General features: G+C 34.5%; 1 protein-coding gene across 1 annotated transcript in view; it reads right to left on the bottom strand.

Moving 5' to 3' along the window:
* The window catches only part of PolA2 (DNA polymerase alpha subunit B), a 100982-nt gene that overhangs the window by 23286 nt on the left and 55354 nt on the right, over positions 1-22342 (bottom strand). The gene's annotated exons all lie outside the window — the stretch shown is intronic.

Here is a 22342-nt window from a genome sequence, read left to right as displayed (position 1 = left end):
TTCAGTTAGTGTGTAAAATTTCGATCATGATAACGTCAATACCTCGGATAATGTCAAAACTTGGTCATTGAAGGGGAGTTTTCGCTTATCAACTCTGCTGAAATAAGTTCATAAGTCTATGATTCATTTCCTATTATTTATTTTCACAATTTATCTGTTATTTGTATTCTATAGGACGCCGCCAGATTTAGCCGGCAGTTATTCCACCGTTTAACTCTTATCTCTCGACAGTTTTTTAGATTAATTTGCAGCTCACTTAAGGAGTTATGTCAGTCTAGGATTAAACAAAAAAAGACTTTTCGCTTTTAAGAAATAACATATATATATATATAGTACATATATATATATATATAAATATATATATATATATATATATATAGTACATATATATATATATATAAATATATATATATATATATATATATAGTACTTGGGTGAGGGAGTGGAGTTTTTTCAGAGCTAAGACCCAAATAAGTCCGCATTCTATTTTTTGAATATTAATATTAAATTATATTGACCACGTGGTCATAAACGCAGCCATATACATATGTACATAAGTATGCATGTATATGTTTATTGTAACATAAAATAATGCAAAAGAAGATCCTTTGTTTCTGCTCTGCTCATTTATTGTTTGGCTTTTTACAGGAAGCACTCTGACATTGTTTATTGCTTACTTTTTCAGACACATATACATACATACATACTTACGACCATACTTTCCATTATCTTCTAAACATACATATTTAGCACTATAATAACAGCGTGACAGCGACGAGGAAATCACAAACTTACGAGTATTCTGGAGTCTTTTAAACTTAACTTTGTTTTTGTGTTTCTCTATCGCCAATCGCGATGGCCTTATAGCATCAGCATATAAATATAACTACCATATACTGTAGTATGTATGAAGAGATCAGCAAAGATTTATCAGACACAAAATATATACTACGACTAGAACGGAGTACATATATGTGTGTATATATATATAGCTGCATGCATTTCTAATGAAAAGCAAAAAAGTAGCCACACTAATAGATAAAGAGTAAATGAAGTGGAAAAAGTTTATCAAAGCGAACGGCCTGTCCCATACATATGCACACACACACACACACACTCACAAACTCACACACATAAGTGGTTACCAGCTGGAAGCAACTTGGCATCATGGTGAGTGACTTTAGGTAAGCCAAACGATCCCCAGCAGCGGATTAGAGTTGCTGTTGTTTGTGCGCAGGCGCATCAGGCACTCCCTCTATAATATAAGTATGGTTGGTGCAATTTTCGCGAGGAGATTGTGGTGCCAGCGCGATTGTGTGGACCACATTCAGATGATCAAGCGTTGAGATTAGAATCGTCGCTTGCGGTTGACGTCTAATACTCCCCTACCTTAACGCGGTTACATCTTTTGCTGCTGCTGCATGGTTGCAACAGCCTTTCCCGTTTGTGTTGTGAGTATGTGTGTGCATGCAATCCGCCCCACTCCTTCTTCAGCTAAAATGTTAGTGGCTAGCATGTTGTAGTTGTTTGTTGTTTTTGCTTGTAGCTGTATGTCGTTATTGTTGGTTATGTTCTTCTGACCAAAATGGCCTAATGTGTCTTATCTTAATATATTTTGTAGTTGTTTTTGTTGCTTTAGAAGATGGTGAGGGCGCAGCATCTCACGAAACAGATTGCCATTTGCAACAAAAAATAGATATTAACAAATACAGATATACTCGTAAAAATGTGTACTTAATGTGCTGTATACACACATGCATTTAATATTAAATGGATTTTATATTCATACAAGATGCTCATAGAAATGATTATAAACAGTTTTTTCGTTACTCTTTTATGATCTTGGCAACTACCTACCAAATTAGTAAATTTAATATCATACTATAAATGAATTGTCTACCTTCAAAATTAAGGTTTGCCCTGCAAATTTGCTTATAATGCTTCTAATTACAGTATAATTGGTTGAATTAAAAATCCAAATAGCTCAAAACATAATTTCTAGTCTGAAGCATTTCTAGTCGACTAAATTACGAAGCGGAAATTTAATTAGAAACAAGAAAATTATATTTCCCTGTAACTGTTCTGAAAACAATGAGACACCACGCTTTTAGATCCGACTATTAATGTGGGAAATATAAAGAAAAATGTCAGATCAGAATCCATAGAATGGCAAACCTCGGACGTCTGCAACTGAATGCGGAAAAGCAACCACTAGAAAAAACAAATTTTGATGTCGATCGAGAAATGGCTATGAACCTAGGTCCAGCGAATTGGTAGAGATTATCAGGTTAGTTATAAATATATAGAAATTCACAGGCTGATAATTAGTATACAAAAATTTGATTTTCGATATTTTACGGTAATTGAAGTCTACACCTCATACATTAAGATGATTTCGCGTATATGTGTACAAAACCTGAATGTACGGATGTTGGCCAAACTTTGAAATCTATATTAATGAAAGAGTATCTTTTCCTGATAGTAGTGTGCCCTTTGTTAACTACTGGAATTATGCCCTCGGTTTTGATTTTTAAAAATTTGCCAGTGTATAAAATGTTCGGTTACATCCGAACTTAATCCTTATTTACTTGATTAACATAAAGTTATGTCAACATCTGAAAATATTTTCTCAGACGTGGTCTTTGCACATTGCGAAAGTGTAAAGAGAGTCCTTCTAGACCTTTAGAGAGTTTCGAAGCCATTTCATACTATATAAATAAATGCAACTGTCCATAGTTTTTAAATTAAACTAATTATTAGAACCAACTTGGTTCAAATATACTAAGTAAGAGAAAAATTATTATTATTATATATCTACGATAATTTTATTACTTTATAATCACATAAACGATACAGAATTATAATGTCAAGATTTAATTAAATATATGTACATTCACATGGACACAAATACATATGTATATATGAATGCATGTGCAAAAAATTCAATGAATCCAATGATAATTGCTATTGCACGTTCATTGGTGGTCTAATAAACTCGTATGCACATTCACAGAATGTATAAATGTATATATGTGTGTATGTATGTAACCCTTTCTGATTTGCACGACGTTTGGTGCTCACCCAGAAATGGAGCCACAACAACACCACCAACAAACATCTCATTTGTATAAATAAATGGCAAACACACACATCTTATGCACTCGTGCATCGATACAATCCATCAGTGATCAGCGGTGATCAACAACAGCGCTAAAATAAATCATGCCACAAAATTGTAAAGCATCAAACTCAAGCGAATCCAATCCTTTCACCACACTATGAGTACACTCCTTTCGCTCTACGTGCAATACTTGTATATATCTATATTTTTCCGCTGCACTTTACCGAATTTCGAGCAAATACATGGAGCAAACACAAGCCATAAATACAATAACTATAAGAATAAAATCAACTAAACACATTTGGGGTATGAATATGTGACTTTGTGTGCTGTCGACGACCTACCTCAAAACGTTCACAATGAGTTTTTCGAAAATCATCATCATCAAAGTATCATCAAGTTCAAGTGAAATACTGACAAACCGTGACATTGTCATCGACAATGCAGAGATGCCTACACCTCCACACGTCACCCTCCACGTCAGCGAAAGAGTACTGAACAAACAAAAGCAAACCATCGGCAGCTTAAACAATATGCAATACTTAATAGTTGTGCAATGCGAGTATAAAGGGTTATATGAGTAGAAATCCAAATATTGTAATTACCCAGCAAACTATTGAGATTGAGACAGCCTCCAAAGTTCAAATATTTGTCTTCGAATGCTTTCTAAAACCAAACCAAACTATCTTAATTTGTAGTCAATCCGTTAGCATCGTGCTGGGTAATTTCGCTTGTATACACGAGAGTCCCTCCTACTTTATTACTTCAAATATTAAATAATAGTTCTTTTCCCCATTGGGTTATCCTGGTTCATTGGGTTATCGCTTTTTAAATATGCTGTGTACTTTTGTATGCATTTCTAATCGCATTCAAAGCACTTTAAACGAATATGTGCTTTTAAATAGTAAAATACTTTGCTTTCGAATAACCATTATTGTTGCACTGAATACTCGTTGTAATGTTACAATGAGCCATGTATGCATAGCTATTTACATATGTACACCGCGAAAAGAGGGAGAAAACGTGCATACGCAGCTATAAGAGTACGTCATTTAATTTTTACTATTCCTTTTTGAGGCATCACACTTGGCAGCGACGACAGATGTGACTTCTACTGCTGCATTCTCACATACAAACCGACATGCATAAATGCAAAAATGCCGACAACTATTTAGTGTTGGTGGCATTATGTGAGTATGCGAGTATGAGTATTTATGCCAACATTGACGAGCATGAATTGATGTTCCAATGTGTATTATAGGCCGCTTCGATTTTTCCTTTTGTCTTATGGCATATCGGAAAGTTGGTCGCTTTGTTCGCGGCTTGGTTGACGGACTGACATTACTGTTCCTGCATTGCTTCCTCCTGAACGTTGTGGCAGATGACGACGCCGTTGATGATGATGATGATGATGATGTGAATGTGTCGCTTGCAACTGCGCACGCGGACAGGGCTATTGTTTTGTTGGCTGTATTTAACTAAGCGTTAGGCATTTGTGTTTCCTTAGCTTTAAATAGGTGTTACTGTTTGTTGTTGTTGTTGGCCACTAGAAAAAGGAAGCGAAATGCGATTTCGCATGAATATTTTGCAAGCTGCTGATTTATTGAATATTATTTTTAAAGTGACAGCATACGTTAACCGAGCAGCGCTTTGTCGCTTTTTGTAGAATTGCAGCTTGGCTTCAATGCAATGCTGACTATGTCAGCTATTCGCTGTAAACACATACTATCTAGTACCATGCACATGTGTATGTATAGACAGAGATGTTGGCATGCAATCTTCCGCCTTTTGGCTTTCTGCTCAGCCATAGTCATATACGAGGATGGTCCAATAATTATTTATCCTAAAAACGAGCGATTTATTGCTCATCATAGTCTAACTTCAGTTTCATGCACTTAATCCATCGATTCTCCAAATTCTGTGGATCGTCTGAAAAATAATTTTTTTGAATTTCTGAAAACTAGACCACCGTGTTGGGGATAACCACATATTTAAACCAAATTTCTGTTCAGTGAAGTCGTACGTTGCCACATCTGGAAATTACGGAAGTTGGGGTAGATCAGTTCGTAGTCTAGTTCGATTAATTTGGTTGGGGCTTCGGTGGAGCTGTGAACCAATGCGTTGAAATGATGGTAAGACATTTCTTTTCTCGCCGAATGGGTGCGATTCAAGCGAATAATTCGGCGTAGTAGAGTTCTATGACTGTTAAAATGTAGACAGTATTCGTCCACAATAATGTGCTACCGGATAGTTAACTCCTCCTGCGATGGTGTCGCTATCGAGTGCTGAGGCTAAGCCATTATCGGACCGTCCTCATACTTGTACTAGGCATGACTGGCTATTGTGGATAGGTGTAATGATGAGTGGATCGTGGTTGTACGACGCGTAAGTGACAATGTCGTTTTTCATGTCGCAGCGACTATGCGATTAAATACAATACAACGCTGTTGTTGTTGCTATTGCTTTGCATTGTTACACAACTATGGTGTTTTTTGCCTTTGTGGCTTTGTGATATTTTCTTCTTCATATTTATTGTTTCAGTTTTTCTTTGCTTTCCTTGTCTTTGTTAGCGGCTACTCTTTCTGCTTTCCTTGATTGCCAATTGTGTTTTCTGTTATTGTTGTCGCTGATATTATTAATATTGTTGGCGTTTGTTTGATTACTGCTGACGCTGTAATACGTGCTTGAATGTGTGTGTGCGTGTGTGTGTGTTGCTTGCATGTAGGTCTGTGAAGATGCAACAATAATTGCATCACATTATATCACGAGTACGTAAGCATGTGACTATCGGCGTGTTTAATAATGTCTACATATATGTAAGTGTATGTGTGTAGCCATGCCTTTGCAGTTTGTTGGCAATTTTCAAAGCTGCCAGCGACTAACGATGTGTTCATTATTGAATAATGCTTAATATTAAAGGCGCAGATGCAACTTAATTCTAATCGAAAGCGACACCACAACGCGTTTGCGATTCGTCAAAAGCGTAGATTGTTAAAATATATATATATATTGTGTGATAAATGGCCGACAGAAACTCTAATTTTTAATGAGATGGAACAGCGTATGAATGCGAAAAATGTATACCTAATCGAAAAAAAATGTATTGAGATAATTGGTTGAAATTAGTTTTAGATGATAATTTTCTATTAACTGCTAAGGCAAATAATATTTAATTAAAAACTAAAAATATAAACTTGTAATTGACAGCAAAATTACGAATATTTAATAGAGCTGGGCTTGTGTGTTTTAATTCATGCGAGTTGTTAGCAGTAAATAAAAATATTTTTTAATCGATTGATTGAGGCAAAAATTGTGTAAATGTATTTTTGTAAACTAATAATAATAATGAGTACATAACATAGCTGAAGATGCGCCAGGAAGTGAGAAAAAATATACACCAGAGAAGCTCAACAAGGAAGATAATAAAATTAAACCATATGAAATATTTTAAGCTCACAAAGCCGTAGTAAAATAGTGCAGTAACTAACTATATTATCAGGTTGAACTTGCTTATTTATATTCAAAACTGAAATTATAAAAATAAAACAGTATCTATGTGTCGCAAAAAGAAGAATCTCTCAAATGTGTGAGTCTCGCAATTGCTCCTTTCACTATTAATTATTAAAATTTTCACAACTTTGAAAAACCTTTTTAATACTCTAAAAAAGTTATATTAAGTCGGAGACCCTATGAAGTACAAGTTGGTTGTAAAGTTTCCCGCGCTCGAAATGAGAAAAATACTATTTTTGGTACGAAATATACTTTTATAAGTATAATCTACCTTTACTTCAATACGCTTATTCCAATGATACTTCAATAATTATATGCCATCACTATAATGACCGAAATACCCGTCTACGGCTGTAATAGCTCCTTCATTCGACGAAAAACGCTTTCCACGAAGGAATTATAGAATAGGTTTCTGAAGTGGTAGTAGTCGCTGGGGGCCAAATCTGGCGATTATGGTGGATGCTCAAGCAATTCGTACTTTAATCTGTTGAATTTTGTCATTTTTAAAACACCTTTGTGAGCAGGATTGGTTTACCTATCTGCAGATAATCAATCAACAAATGTACTGTTGGTTGTGACTTCCCCTGCTTTGGAGCTGAACAGCCAAATTAAGTCCAATTTAAACGTTCTTGTTTCAATTTAGAATCATGGTGGTAGATCCAAATCTCATCCATAGTTATAAAACGACGAAGAAATCGGTTTTATTCTGCTTAAAACGCTCGAAATTATGCTGAGAAATTTGTTTTCAATCTAGTTTTTGTTGACTTGTTAACGTGTGCGGCACTAACTTTCCAAACAGCTTTTTCATATGTAATTCTCCATGTAAAATATGAATTACTCGTTCGTCTGAGATGCCTATGGCATTAGCAATTTCACGCTTAGTCAAACTTGGATCCTCACTAACAATATTATGAACTTGCTCAATGACTTCTGGTGTGGTTGCGGTTTTTGGTCGTGCTTAGGGTAATAAAAAAATACTCTGACACATCAATTTCAAAAAGCTTGTAAGCAAAGAATTAATTGACAGAATGACTTTTAACTTTGCATGTGTTCTTACGACAGATGTACCAACTTTTGAAAAAAAAAAATTTGAAGTTAGTAGTGCTATTTCTTGGTGAAAGCAGAAACTCTTCAAGCAACCTGTATATTTATAAATGATCAACGTAACGAGCAGATTCGCTTTAAGTACGTCCGTCTCTATAGAACTAGTAACTCAGTTTATGAGATATCCATCTGAAATTTTGCACACGAAACTTTTTTAAGAAGATATCTTCACGAAATTGGGCATATATTATTGTCCAATGCAAGGCTACAATATCCGAACATATTGTTTAGATCAGCTAGATCACTATAGCATATAGCTGCCATACAAAATGAGCGATAAAAATCAATATAACGAAGTGTTTTTACCATCAATGTCCACCTTATCTTCAAAGTCCTGCGTTTTTTTTAAGTTTACAATCTGCCTATCGAAAATAAAAATACAGAATTTAGTCTTTTCAACTAGTGCAAAGATCAGTTTAGAGATCAGAATTTAAAAAATAAAACACCTCTTCGAATTTATCTTTTTCATGCATTGGATATACCTAAGTAATATATTATATCTTGACGATTACCTTTAGACGATTTGTTCATCGTTTTTCAGATCGGATTTCACAATGCTGTTTGAAAGTGATATTTTATGAAATTTTATTTAAGTTACATAACAATATTTCAGTACGTCATTTAAAAAATATTGCAAAATGTCTTACACTTTATAAACGTATCCGCAACCTTTCACTGGTTCGCTGTACCATATCTATATCTTAGACATAAAATACAGCCTTGCTATATTTTTGAGCAAAGTTTTGCATTTTTCTATGATTCTTTTATTAATATTTCCAGCCACGAAAGCCATCCTACAAATTTTTGTTCTAGCTGGCTGGTGGTTAATTGGAAAGTTTTTCTTCTTAATAAACCTCCTATACAATATATATGCTTATATAATAGTTTGTGTATAATAAAATAAATTATTTACTGTAAAAGCTTTTGAACTATAATTTTCGTTGTTGTTTAATGTTTAAAATAAGAGCATGGATACAAAATGTATGTTTACCATTTGTATATATTATATATAATATTTACACCTGAAATTAATTATTTGGTGCTATCAAATGTAATCAAAGATATCATAAAATCATTGATATGACAAATTAATCTATAAAACTAAAATATTCGAAATTACAATTCCAATAAATCACAATGTGCAAGTGGAAAGGTCTATAAATCGCTACATAAAGAGTATAAAGCCTTTTAAAGATTACTGTTCACAATTATGACTAATAACTGCTCAACCAGCAGTTATAATTCATATTCGTTAGCCAGAGCCGTGCCATTGTGCCTGTGTCGTGGTATAACTTACATAGAAATGCATGCATGGCTGTAGTAATGTTAGAAAAAAGAGACGAAGATGATGATAATGATGATGTGTTAGACCGAAAACATCAATTTAACACCCACATAAAAAACTATCGACAACCAACGCCAACTATGGCGCGATGTCCATATGAAAGCGGTCAGTTGTGGTTGTTGCTGCTGCTGAGCGCTATGATGCGCCTCAAATTTCATTGCTATACCATAGTGTGCCACTTCCTTGTGTTTTATCATAAATAAGAATAACGACGAAATGCTTTCCAGCTAACATATTTGTGCAAGTATGAACGCCTCCGACAGTGCGTTCGGTAATCTTAATGGATTCTGACTTCCTGAAGTAAAAACAATCATGACTATCCGGCTATGAACGCGGCCACCGCTGCGACGACGAAGGCGACCACAAAATGCACACAGTTTCAACATGTAATTTGAATAGGCTCTTAACTTAACGAATAACCATACTTGTACTTAAATGATGCTGGCAAAAAGACAAAAACAAGAAAAATCCTTAGACAGCAAGATGAAAAATATTGGAGATAGCTGACAAAAGAAGCAACAATGAGCTATACAGAAAGTTGTTGGCTAAAATCGCTTAGCGGATCGTGCAATTCAATGGCCCATATACGAGCAAACGCCCCTAATGTTGACTGGAGCGACTACAGAGAGCTCATTTGGCGTAACCCTCAACTCAAGAAACCAACAACCCAAATTCCTTTTCCGCTCCGCGTGGTTGTAGGCTTGTAAATGCAATAAATGCTTTTTAGTGTAATTGGCACTTAGCAATCATATTTGAAAATTCATTTGCTTTACATTGTTGTGTTCAAGTTCGTTGCTTAAGTCTTTTATTTTTGTTATCGACGGCGTGGCAGAAATGCATTGAGGCATTGCGTTTTGTGAACGCAAACTATGTCTTCCGCATTGTGCCACCAAGCTCACTGAGCGATTAATAGCATTATTTGTGTATGTATGTGTTTATATACAATACTATATATGTGTGTATGTAAAATCGACCTGCTTGCCGCCTAATTGATGATGAATGCAATGATAGCGAGCAAAATGATGAGGCTGATAATAATGATTGCAACCTTGAGAGTTGGACAGCAAGTACAGTGAACTCGTGATATAACGATTTTCATTTATGAATTAGGAATGTTGATATATGTAATTATAAAAGCATATGTGATACGTGTATATGTGGTGCGTGGTACAATAATATTTTAGCCACACCATTCGGTGTTTACTTAGATTTTACTAGACAACAATTCTCGCAATTGTAAAAGTTTCCGAAACGGCAACTTTAAAAAGCCGAATCGAAGTCGGAGTCAGAAGAAGATATGTGTATGAGAAAACTAACGACGCTCACTCTGGATCAAAAATGCAAACCTAAGATTACTTCACAGCGGTATTTAAGGCTGTTTAAGAGCAATTCTAATAAGTTTCTGCATCGTTTTATGTCTATCGACGAAACATGGATCGACTGATATGCACTAGAGAGGGCAAGCACAGTCGAAACAGTGGACTTCCTTAAAAGAAGGTATCGACTAAAAAAAAGATCGCTACCGTTTTCTGCCATCCATAAGTTAGGATCTACATCGACTATTTGGAAAATGGTGAAACGGTCATAGGGCTCTAATGTGCCGAATTTTGGGGGTTGATTCGAAATCGGACTGCAGTTAAAACGACTTCACTGTATTCTCCAGATTTGACCGGGAATTTATTTGGTATCCAAAAACTTACGAGTTGAAGATGCTGGAGCTTCGCTGCGCCAAATGCGTCGATATAAAACGTGACTCTGATGGGGATTAGATCCCCCTTTTCCAAACTTTTCCTTTTCTATGTGCTACATTTTTATCGAACTGCCCTCGTAATTACAAGTTAAATTTAGATAGTTTTCTTAATAGTGAGTGTAGCTGTTTTATTACGATTTTAATACTTTTTCTCACGATAAACTTAGTTGGTGAAAACTGTCCAGATACTCTGAAAAACTAGGTGAGTGAAATAATTTATTATTCCGTTCAAACACAAGCTGATTTGACTGTCTCTCATATCTACGCGTATTTGAAGTTATGCGCTAGAATTTAATTTTTAATTTAAATTAAAATTATGCTTATCTTAAAAGCGTTTCGACGGATTTCGCTGCACAAACCGAGAGTCCGTGGCGAATTTTTCAATCTAAACGTAATTTTCTTTGGCATCATTAATTTGAGAGATATCTTATCGGCGTGCGGAAATGTTGCATGCGCTTTGCTTCAAAGCTCATTCTTTGCGATTAGTTGGTGTTTGCGTTTTGTATAGCTAAATTTATAAATATGTATGTGCATATGCGGAGCAGAGAAAAAACAATGCGGCGGTTTGAAATAAAAGAGGTGAACATGCAGGCCGTGATGTAAGCATAAAGCATAGTAAGACACATACATACACAAATATTTACAGTCGCACAAGTTTGCATGCTACGTTTAGAATATGCAATAACAAATAATGCCATCACTTTGTGCAAATCTTTTTGGTATTATTTATCAACGCTGTGCTTGCAGCAAAAACAATTTGTTACGCATTCTTCAAAGAAAGCAAATCACAATGGCTTTGTAGATGCCCGCCTTTTTCTTTTTTACGCATGTATACATACATATATGATATGCACATTTTCATATAGGCACGTGACATTGTAAATCAAGTGTTTGTATCAAATTTTTGACGTTGCACATTTCTCCATTTCATTTTAGCACACATATACCATATATGTATGGTATGTGGAAAGTAATATGTTATATCTGTTGTGCCGATTGTAATAAATTCCAAGATACCGCGGAAAAGGTGTAGCTAGATCCAGACTTTTGTAAAGCAGTAATTATAAAATGGCATCAAAATAGTAGTTCCTGCCATTGGATTGCAATGAAGGTGAGTGAGCTTTACATTCTTATTATTTCTATAGTATAAGCACACATTTTTATATTAGAACTACGTCATGTTGCTTCAAAATGCTGCATAGCTGCTTGTTGATCAGCATATAGTTGCATTAATCAATCCTCATCAGTTTATATTTTGAATGCACATAAATATCAATTATTAGACAGTTACCGATTATAGAACACTAGCAGTACAGTTTTGACATAGGATAAACATATCGGTCTTTAACATTTAGCTGAAAAATTCTAAAAGTTCACACTCTTTGATAAACGAGTGTTGCCATACTTTATATCATAAAAATTAATCGAAAAAATAAGAAAACCCTTATTATATATCGATAAAAGTATGTGTTCGATTTAAGATTATGTTACTTTGAGCTTGTTAGTTTTTTTTATATAAACTAGTTCAAAGGATAAATCGGTGGTAATATATACTTTTTTGGTGTTGATTTAGAAACGAAATAGAAAGACGTAATCGTTGGAAGAAAAAGCTATTAAATAATATTTCTGAATTGCCTACAGTGTACGGAAGTTATTTGTCTATGTGCATATGGTGCTCGTAGGTGAAAAAAAGGGAGGTAAATCTTTATGCAAAGTTTGGACGTTTGGTAAAGTTGAAGCCTAAAAGCTTCACAACGAAAGTAAAAACCAGTAAGTAAAGGCTAGGTGCGGGTGAAACCGAACATATTATACTCTCGCAATTTGGAAAGATCAAAGGCGGGGAAATACTTTCAGGTGTTGCTAAACGGTAAAAGGGTGAAGGCAATATATATATATATATAACATATAATATATATATATATATATATAACATTTTATCTGAAATATTTATATTGAAATCAAGCTAATTAACTCAAATGAGATATATGTGATATAAACCCAACCAAGAGTGCTGAATAATATATGTGGTATATGAGGAAAAAACCAAGCAAATAAAGAAAGAAATAATAATAATTTCTAATGAAAATTGTGCACTTATATTTATTAAAATATCACACATTTTGACTAACGTAAACGCTTTAAAGTGAGATGGAATGTCAAATAGAATGGAATCACTTTACCGTGGTTATTGGGGAAGATCTAAGCTGATTGCATTAACCCTTACCATTACTAAAGTATACTCAAGTACATGTTTCTATACAATTTTGGGAAGATAATTTACATACTGACCGACAGTGTTGGGAACAATGTTTGCTAGAATAACGAAAATCATTTTTGGTAGTAAATGGGGATTGGAGTATTTTTTGGACATATTTCACACATTTTTGGCATCAAACTATAGTATATTCGGAACCGCCGATAACGGAACACTATAGGACATAGCTGCCATACAAATGGATTGTTCAAAATTAAGTTCTTGTAGTTGCATAGAAAACTTTTTTATTTAACAAATTATCTTCACGAATTTTGGCATTATTTGTTATTCAAAGCATGGCTTCAATCTCCGAAAGAAATTTTCAGATTGGACCACTATATCATATAGCTGGCATTCAAACTAATGGATCTTTTTTTTTACTCTTTTATGTCATAAATTGGCGGTATTATAGTTTAGCTGCAGCCGAAGATAATGTTTTTTCTTTCTATATATATATTGCCATATTCGTGTTATAGAAGCCAAAAAATTGTTATATAATTGGCAAAATATATATATACACAGATTATCATAAATTTGAAACTGCTTTTAAACCAATACATATTGAAAATATTATCGCTCTGATAGGCTTGAAAAAGCTTTTAGGTGAAAATAAAAATGATTTCAATTTGTTTTTTAAATTATCAGTCGTGTTAAAATTTAATTTTAAGCTACTTCAAAAATAATCCTGGATTATCCTTACACTCATTAAATACATTGTTTTTTTTTATGCCCGTGCTAATTTTTATTGACCTTCATCAGGACAATATACACAAATTGGTTATTCTGTGGCTTTGATTGGATTACATGTTTTACATAAATTCGCTAATTGCAGAAAACCGTTAAAACATGCGAAACCAATCGGATTAGACACCCATTAAATTGAATGGAACGCTATAAAATAACAAATGCGCCATTAATGAGCGTATATAAGTGATTACAGGAAAATAAAAAATATTATCAACCCTAAAATAAATAATTAAACTGAAACATGGCACACAAAAATATCCTACAAATGAAATCACAACAAACTCATCCGTAGGCCTCAAACTGCTTGTGCGGCTTACACACAGCCATCTGCACATGTATGCCTACGTGCAAACATATTCATCAATCAAGCGCGCCATGTCGGTGTAGTTATTAAATGCCACGCGTTTCCTACTTTCTCAAGCCCACTTCGAGCACACGACGTTCACAGGCAGAAAACAGTAGTGGTGGCAAGCAATCGAAAACCGCATATCAGCCTCACCCACCAACAAATCGCATTAAACAACACGAAATAGCAGCCATAGACGAGACTCATATTAGTGTTGTTTTTGTTGTAAAACCAAAACCCTAAAGTATATATTAAAAAAAAAAAAAATAATAATAATAATTTTTTTACACGCTGGTCCGCTTTGACCCGTATAATCGACTGCCGAAGTATCTGTCAGAGCACTCTTGTGGCGGTCGGCTCTTCAATATAAATAACAACCTTTGCTGGTACTTTTGCTGATATCGAAATGAACATGCTGTGGTGTGCTGGTGGTGGCGCATGCGCTGTCAATACGAAGTTAGATATCTCGAATAAAGGAAACATACAGCATAACAATAAACTCTAAACGTTGCAATGGCACACAACATATGCAACATAAATACAACTATATATTTATGGCAACAATTGGGTGTGTGTGTGGCTGTGTGTATATGTGAGTGTGCTCATCGCCGTCACATGCAACGCAATCGATCAGATGCAATCGTTTTAATAAATTGCTGATGGCGCATTAACGGCATAGTGGCATTAAGTCCCAAGTGTAGTCTGCACACATTGCTGATTGCCAACTTATGGCTGTGGATATGAGAGCGCATATGAGTGCGGCAAGAACGTTGCCTCGTCGTTGTGCCGCTTATAAGTGCAGCCGGTCGCAAGCGTAGGTAGCGGTGGCAGCAGCAGCAGCAATTGCAATAGCGGTATCACAGCATGGTACTCGGCAAGCGTATGTCGGTTGATTAGACATAGCATACATTTGTATGCGTGCGTGTGTGTGTGTGAGCGTCTGCTGGTAGTTTGCTGATTTGGCCCCTATGTTTGTATATCGTGACATACATACACTTATTGCAGCCCGTAAGTATATTTATGAATATTGTAAAATGATCACCGCATGCAATATTTTCATGCACAACATTTGCAACCGTTCTTTGTTGATTGTTGCTGTTACGCGGCAAAGGCAACAAATTACAGTGTGACATTTTTAAACCTAAAACATTCGAGACCCTGTAAAATATAAACATTCATAAATGATCTGCGTAACGAGCTGATTTGATTAAGTCATCTCCGTCTATCTATCTGACCCGTCTTTATATACACGAATGAGCTGCTCAGCTTTGGAATAGCGATCTGAAATTCTGCACAAGTCCTTTTCTTCGTAAGAAGCTGCTCCGATATCGGACCACTACAGCGTATAACTGATATCTAAATTTTTCGATCTAAATCAAGTTCTTGTATGCAAGTCTTGATTATTCGACAAGATATCTTTACGAAATTTGGCAAAAATTATTATCCAATCTCGAAGGCAATTTTACAATCTCCGAACAAATTGTTCAGATCAGAGCAGTATAGCATATAGCTGCCACACACACTCACCGATAAAAATCAATGCAGATGTAAAGGGTATTATAGTTTCGGTGCAACCGAGGTTAACAAAAAAGAAAATAGCATACTTTTCGGCGCACAAACATTAGTGACATTATGGCGTATCTGTCAAAAGGAAAGCTGTTCCCAAGACACGAATTTATTGCATAACAGGACTGTGAACTCGGCACTGTTTGTCAAAAAAAAAAAAACAACATTGGGCCACAAAGCTGCATTCTTACAAGAGCCCCAAAGATTTGATTACTAATGGGTTTTAAAAGAGTTGTTGCACTGAACAGAAAAAACACAAATTAAAAGGAGCTGTATCAATTCTATGATTTTATAATATTCGTTGTGACCCAAAAGTTTCGATAAATGCTTAAAAAATATTTTTAATCCAGTTAGAGTTGCTGAAAGACGGTTGAAAAAGTAATTAGTAACCTCATACCATATTTTTTAGTACAAATTTAATGTTTTTTATACACTGTGCCCGATGACCGTTAGCGATTTGGATTTCCATTGCTAGCGCGTGGAATTGCTGAAGTAGCAGCAGTAGCATAAATGGAGTTAGAGGAATGCATATATTGTATTTCATTTCATTAAATGTTTTTGCTTGCCATACACTAGCTCTGTTGACAACAAAAGCAGCATCGCAGAGGCCAAACGAAGTCAATGATAAAGCGACAAAAAGGTAAACATTGGAAAATTTATTGACATACAACACGCGACCTCAGCCAAAAATATATGCGCCCCTTTAGCCGCTAAGGCGAAATTTTCAACAAAAACCAAAAACCAACAACAATAAGCTCATTTGCGGCATTAATGAAAAAAAAATTTATGTTTGGCGTAATTAAAATAAATTGAACGTTTGTAACACATTTACAAAAACGTAAAAACGTAGGCGCGCAATCGCACACTCACACACCCATACACTCAGCCATTTGTAGGTAGGCTTCAAAAAAAAAAACGTTAAAAACAATAAATTATAAAAAAGTAAAGTGTCCGCTGACAGGCAACAAGCGCAGCCAATGTTGCATATTTGGGTATACATATTGTTGTTGTTGCTAATAAATTCGTTTCGTTTTTTATCGACTAGTCGGTTCAATAAGTGTTTTTGCGAATGCGCTTAGTTTTTTATGCTGCGCACCGCTTTAAAATATTGTTATTCAATTTTAAAGGCGTAGGTTGTAGAGTAGTTCGACAGTAGTCGCTTAGTTCTTGTGACTTTCTGACCGATTAACTGTTTGGCGAAGCGTGTGAAAAATTGCCAAAACCTCTTCATGGTACTTGAGTGCACTTAACGCTACTAGTATGCTAGATACGTTGTTGTTGTTGTTGTTATTATTGTCATAATAGACAAAATAGGGGATGCCTTAGTTCACACCCTTTTTCGGCAGCGAACGCCTCATCGCTCGGCTAAAAGTGCTCATAGCGCGGCAGTTTGGCATGTCCATCCATTCGCTCGATATATCAGCGTTTGCGATCGGCGTTGGTAGCGTTTTCGTTTCAATTTCAGCTTGGTTTTATGTATTTTCTTCCATTTAGTAGCGCGTATTTTGCGTTTCGCTTGCATGATTCTCACACATGTTGGTCGTCGGTCGGTCGGTTGGTTGTTGGCTTGATGGCACAATAGCGCCATGGTGTGGTAATCGTGCGCTTCGTCGCTTGTTACCGTTTTCACCAGCACACACACACACACTTTTACAAATTGCTGCAGTATGTATGTATGTTTGAAAGTAAGTACTTCTTTTGTAATTGTTTTTGTTTTGTTTTTTTCTTGCTTTTGCTCTTCAAATGCTTTCTGCCTCGCATCGGGGCATTTTCGAAAAATTTTCATTTCAATACACAATGCAACCAAATGCTTGAATACATTTCCATGACTGGGCGAAAAGTTCATCGAACTGCTTAAACAATAAAGTCATGGGAAAATGTATAATTGTAGCAATTGTTGCAAGGAAAAAATCTTACTTAAGAACTGAAAAGAATCAGAATTATATTTCCAAGACTATTCTAATGGCTTTTTGTGTGTCTGTGCAATCAAAAAGTGGAAGAAATATTAAATAATAGGCCAAAACGTAGGAAACTTTCAACATTGCTAAGCGTATTTCAAAGTTGTCTCATTGTAAGGTTATTTTAATAACTGTGACCCTTTAAGACATCTTTTTAAACAATGTAGAGATGAGCACAATCACTATGCATGGCCTAGGTTCGGTCCTAGTTTCAAACCCCCAAACATTAAAGCAGCTGCTTTCTAAGAGAAATGACTAACCTTCGAGTGTATTTCTGCTATTCAAAGACTTCTCATAAAATCCAATACACAAAAAGTGGCTTACGGGTGGAGTAGGGTTAATTCGTGTAAAAACAAGGTCCATCTTTATGATTTCTTGTTTTTATGAAACAGTTAAATTCTATCTATCTATATATCTATGACATTTGAAGATTTTTCTGTTAAATTTTCATGGAAAAGATCAAGGGTCATGTCATCGTTAAATAATAGTTTGGTTGTCAGGAAACGCCGAGAAGGCTTTTCGTAATTTCAATTTTTAATTTTTTTTATAACATTTTAAACGAAAAAACGATTTTGATCTTAAGCGAAAAAATCGCCTAATTTGTTATTGTAAAATGCATTTTTTTAACAAATTTGAAAATAACCCACCGGCGTTAGGGCGTAAATTTTGTACAAAAATAGTGTTCAATATTAGAAAAGAATCGGTGAAGTAATTTTGAACTTATAAAGGGCACCGACTTTCCGAATTGAATTGTGGGGAAGACGCTTTAATGTTTGGAAATCTTAAGTGTTCACCACACAGAAATAAAAATACATGTAAATCAATTTTGTTAGGATCGACTTGAGATTTAGCCACAACATTCTTACTATCCCCTTAAAAACTGCATTTATAGAACAAATTCAAGTTTTATGGGTAAATTTGAGGAAAAGTTAGGCTAAACTTTACCGTTTAGAATCTGTCGCACAAATATGAGTAAAATAGTTTTAAAAAAGAAAGTTTAAACCCGAACTTATATATTGGAGAGAATATTTAGCCAAAACGTTATAAAGGTTTCAATATCATAAAATAGACTCTCTCTATTTATTTTTCTTTCACTGGAGTTCTTCGTAACTGAAGCATTTGTATACCGCGCACTAAGAAAGTGAGATAAGCTATCTTCACTTCGTCAAGCGTTGGAGAGTAGCGAATCGAACAAACAATTTTTTTTCGCGTCAAAAAACGTTTTAGTAACGCCTTAGTATTTTTTTATTATTATTAGTTTAGCCTTAAGTGTGTATGTATTTCCATTTTTGAGAATAATTTGTCATTTGCGCCATTCACAATGGTAAAACGTTCATAAAATATGCAAAACAAAACTTGGCAGCATTGAGGATAGCGGTTGTACCACTTTAGTGAGGCATCCCCATACTCGCTTGTATCAATTCAACTCGAAATCTTTGTTATTGCTTTTACATATTATATATATATTTTTTTTTACAAGAGAGCAGCGCGTAAAGGTATCGAACAGAGAAATGGCGAATCGAAGACAGTTATAGAAATATTTACTTTTACCGTAATTAATTCATAACGTCGCAACAGGGATTTTGAATTAAATACCGAAATTTACCTAATGCTCCAGAGAAATCAAGCTTTGTTCACTCTACGTGAATACCTATCATCCCTTCTTTTATTTCTTTATCACTTCTATTTGAAATTTTTATTTCAAATCACAAATACAATACAATTTTACAATTACGAAGATGTGATTATAATGTTTCAAGCTATAGCTCAGCAGTGATCATAGCTTCAGTACCATATTCGATACGATAAATTAATATGTATTTACTACTTCTAGATATTAGTTCCAAGAGCAGCGCTATGTAGGCTACTTTCAAAAAGGCACATTATAAAATATGTATATTTTTTAAAACTTCCTTCTTTTGTTGAAATGAAACAATTTCCAATACTCTTTGCTCCCTTTGGTATATATTATATACATACATCATTTATAATCTAAATATTCTCAACTGCCCATAATTATAGGTCCTACTTGTATATCGCTTGCGCTACCATTTGTGCATTGTATTCCGTTTCATAAAAATTAGCTTTAACTATTAGTACATTTTGTTGCACAGTGTTATGCTCTATTACAATGTGAGAATTCACTCGAATGCAACAGCGCACACACTTTTAGTGGTTGCTTTATTTTATTGCTGTACTTTTTTTAACCGCCTTTTCCCAACATTTCTATGGAATGTAATGCAAGTATGTGTGTATGTATGTATTACAATAAATTCAGAAAATTTCTCCGCCCCCATAGAAAATGGCATGAGAATGTGAATATATGTACATATTTAAGCCCGTTTGTTGATATGTAAATTGGGGAAAGCAAACAAATGTCGGTGCGAGAGGAGAAAACACAAGGAAACTAAAACAATAATAGAAAATATTTAATGCAACTGACTGTTCGTATTCAAATGGTAAGAAGAATTTGCATAATTTTCTCATTTTTGTTACGAAAACAAAAAAAAAATAAACAAAAAGGAAAAAAAATATTAAGATTATTGCAAAGGGACACGGCACAATTGCTAACGCCAAATGTCAGTCAAGTGTTACAAATACATGTGTTTCCATGTATATACCATATATATCTTATATAGCTAACTACCGTAAAATGTAGATAGCACCAAAATAGTTGATATATTTCGAAATGAATATTAAAACAAAACAAAAATGTGTAGAACAATTTTGTATACTTCACACTGACCTATTAAGTACATGTGAATATAGCATTATATAATAAAGGAAAGATTGCCTTAATACATTTTTTGTTTCAAAGATAAGCATATCATATCGACAATGGTCAAACTAGCATATTTTTCTGATTTCAGTGATATTGGTTAAAAACGCTGGTTTGCAAAGTAAATTAAAAATACTCAAGTCGCATTTTGAAAATACTATTTGATTTTCTTGCAAATAGGAACAACCAACGTCAACATATTTCAGGTATACATACAAATTTGACAGCCGCTATGTTGTTAGTGCAAAATTTCTGAGTTGAGTTTACATATGTCAACTAAACAAGAAATAACATTAACTTCGATATGGCAGCTATATGCTATAGTGCCTCGATCTAAATAATTTCCTCGGAGAGAACGACTTCTTGCAGAGTAAAGTACTTGTGCAACATTTCAGATTGATATCTCAAAAACTGAGGGACTAGTTCGCGTACATACAGATAGACAGGCATGGCTAAATCGACTCAGCTCGTCATGCAGATCATTTATATGTATACATATATTTTATATGGTCTCCGATGTTTACTTCTGGGTGTTTTTCGTGTTTCGTGCTAAAGTTTTTACACGCTGAATAAATATTAATTATTAATTATGTGACAATAAATTTGCTGAGACATGTTGGTCGGCATTTGTTCCTAAAGCAATTGGACCTAACATAAGTAACCGAGAGGACAATACTTATGAACAAGTTCGGTGAGGAATTGACAGCAAAAATGAATTTATGCTATGATGATAGACTGATGATTTTGTCCCGCTACTCGTCAAGAAAATACTGGAGAGAATATCGTTATTAAAGTTTAGTACAACTACGCCTGAATAAATTCCTATTAAATACTTATTGTACAAAGAAGGCCAGAGGAGAAAAAAAAGATTATTTATTGAGTTTACGGGTTTGGGTGAAGGTTTGAACCAATTCATTAGATGTATAATTTGTGTTAATTACTTCCACTATCATGCCTTACACATTCTCAGATATATTATATATATTTTCAGAATAGCTGCATGATTTGTTATGCTCATTAATGCTTGAGTTATTAAACCTATGGGATGTAAAATGCGAAGCTGCTTGATTGATGTCAGCCTATTTAAAGAAAACTAAATTGGTTTAAATCGATTATAATGTTTGTAATATATGAAAATTCTCCTAAAAATGTCCATTGTCCAATTATTTAATTTTTTTAGCTAAAGTAGCGCACTTTTTAATTTTTATACAGAATTAGGTATACTTGTAGCAGTATACATTAGTTGGCGTTCTAATGTAGGGGCTAAAGGATCTGGGTTTTATGCCAGTTTCGACTAACATCAAAATGTGTTTCCTCATACTAGATATCCCTCGTAGCCAAATGAAAGCCTCCAAGTAAATTTATGCCCTGAAAGAGCTGGTTATGTTGTCAGACTCAACTTTTCTGATTTAAACAAACATATTTCTTGCTTTGTATATCAAGTCACTATTTTTGACTTTTCAAATATATTACATATTATAATATAAAATTTAGCATGTCCTATTTATTGTCCTTATACCTGACTGTACCAGGCGCTCATGACTTGCATGCTAAGCGCGTTCTTTTCTACTAGGTAAAGTCATAATTGGGGTAACGACGTAAAGTTTGCTTACGGATGCACCAAATATCAAGGGATAATTACTTTTCACATTTTAAATATGTGATGACTTTAAATACTGAGAATCACTTAGAAGTGAATGCCTGACAAATACAATGTTTATGTTCGCTTACAACTTTTTAGGAGTAATAAAATACTAGACTTTTCTTTTTGACGATCTTTTATTAATAAATTTGCTTGAGTAATTTTACTATCTTTCTGTATGACAAAATGATATACATATAAATAAAAGGTAATATATAGT

This window comes from Bactrocera oleae, chromosome 2, assembly GCF_042242935.1.
Source record: "Bactrocera oleae isolate idBacOlea1 chromosome 2, idBacOlea1, whole genome shotgun sequence".
Lineage (NCBI taxonomy): Eukaryota > Metazoa > Arthropoda > Insecta > Diptera > Tephritidae > Bactrocera > Bactrocera oleae.
The sequence above is the reverse complement of the archived record's forward strand: the minus strand, read 5'-3'. Positions and strand labels throughout refer to the sequence as shown.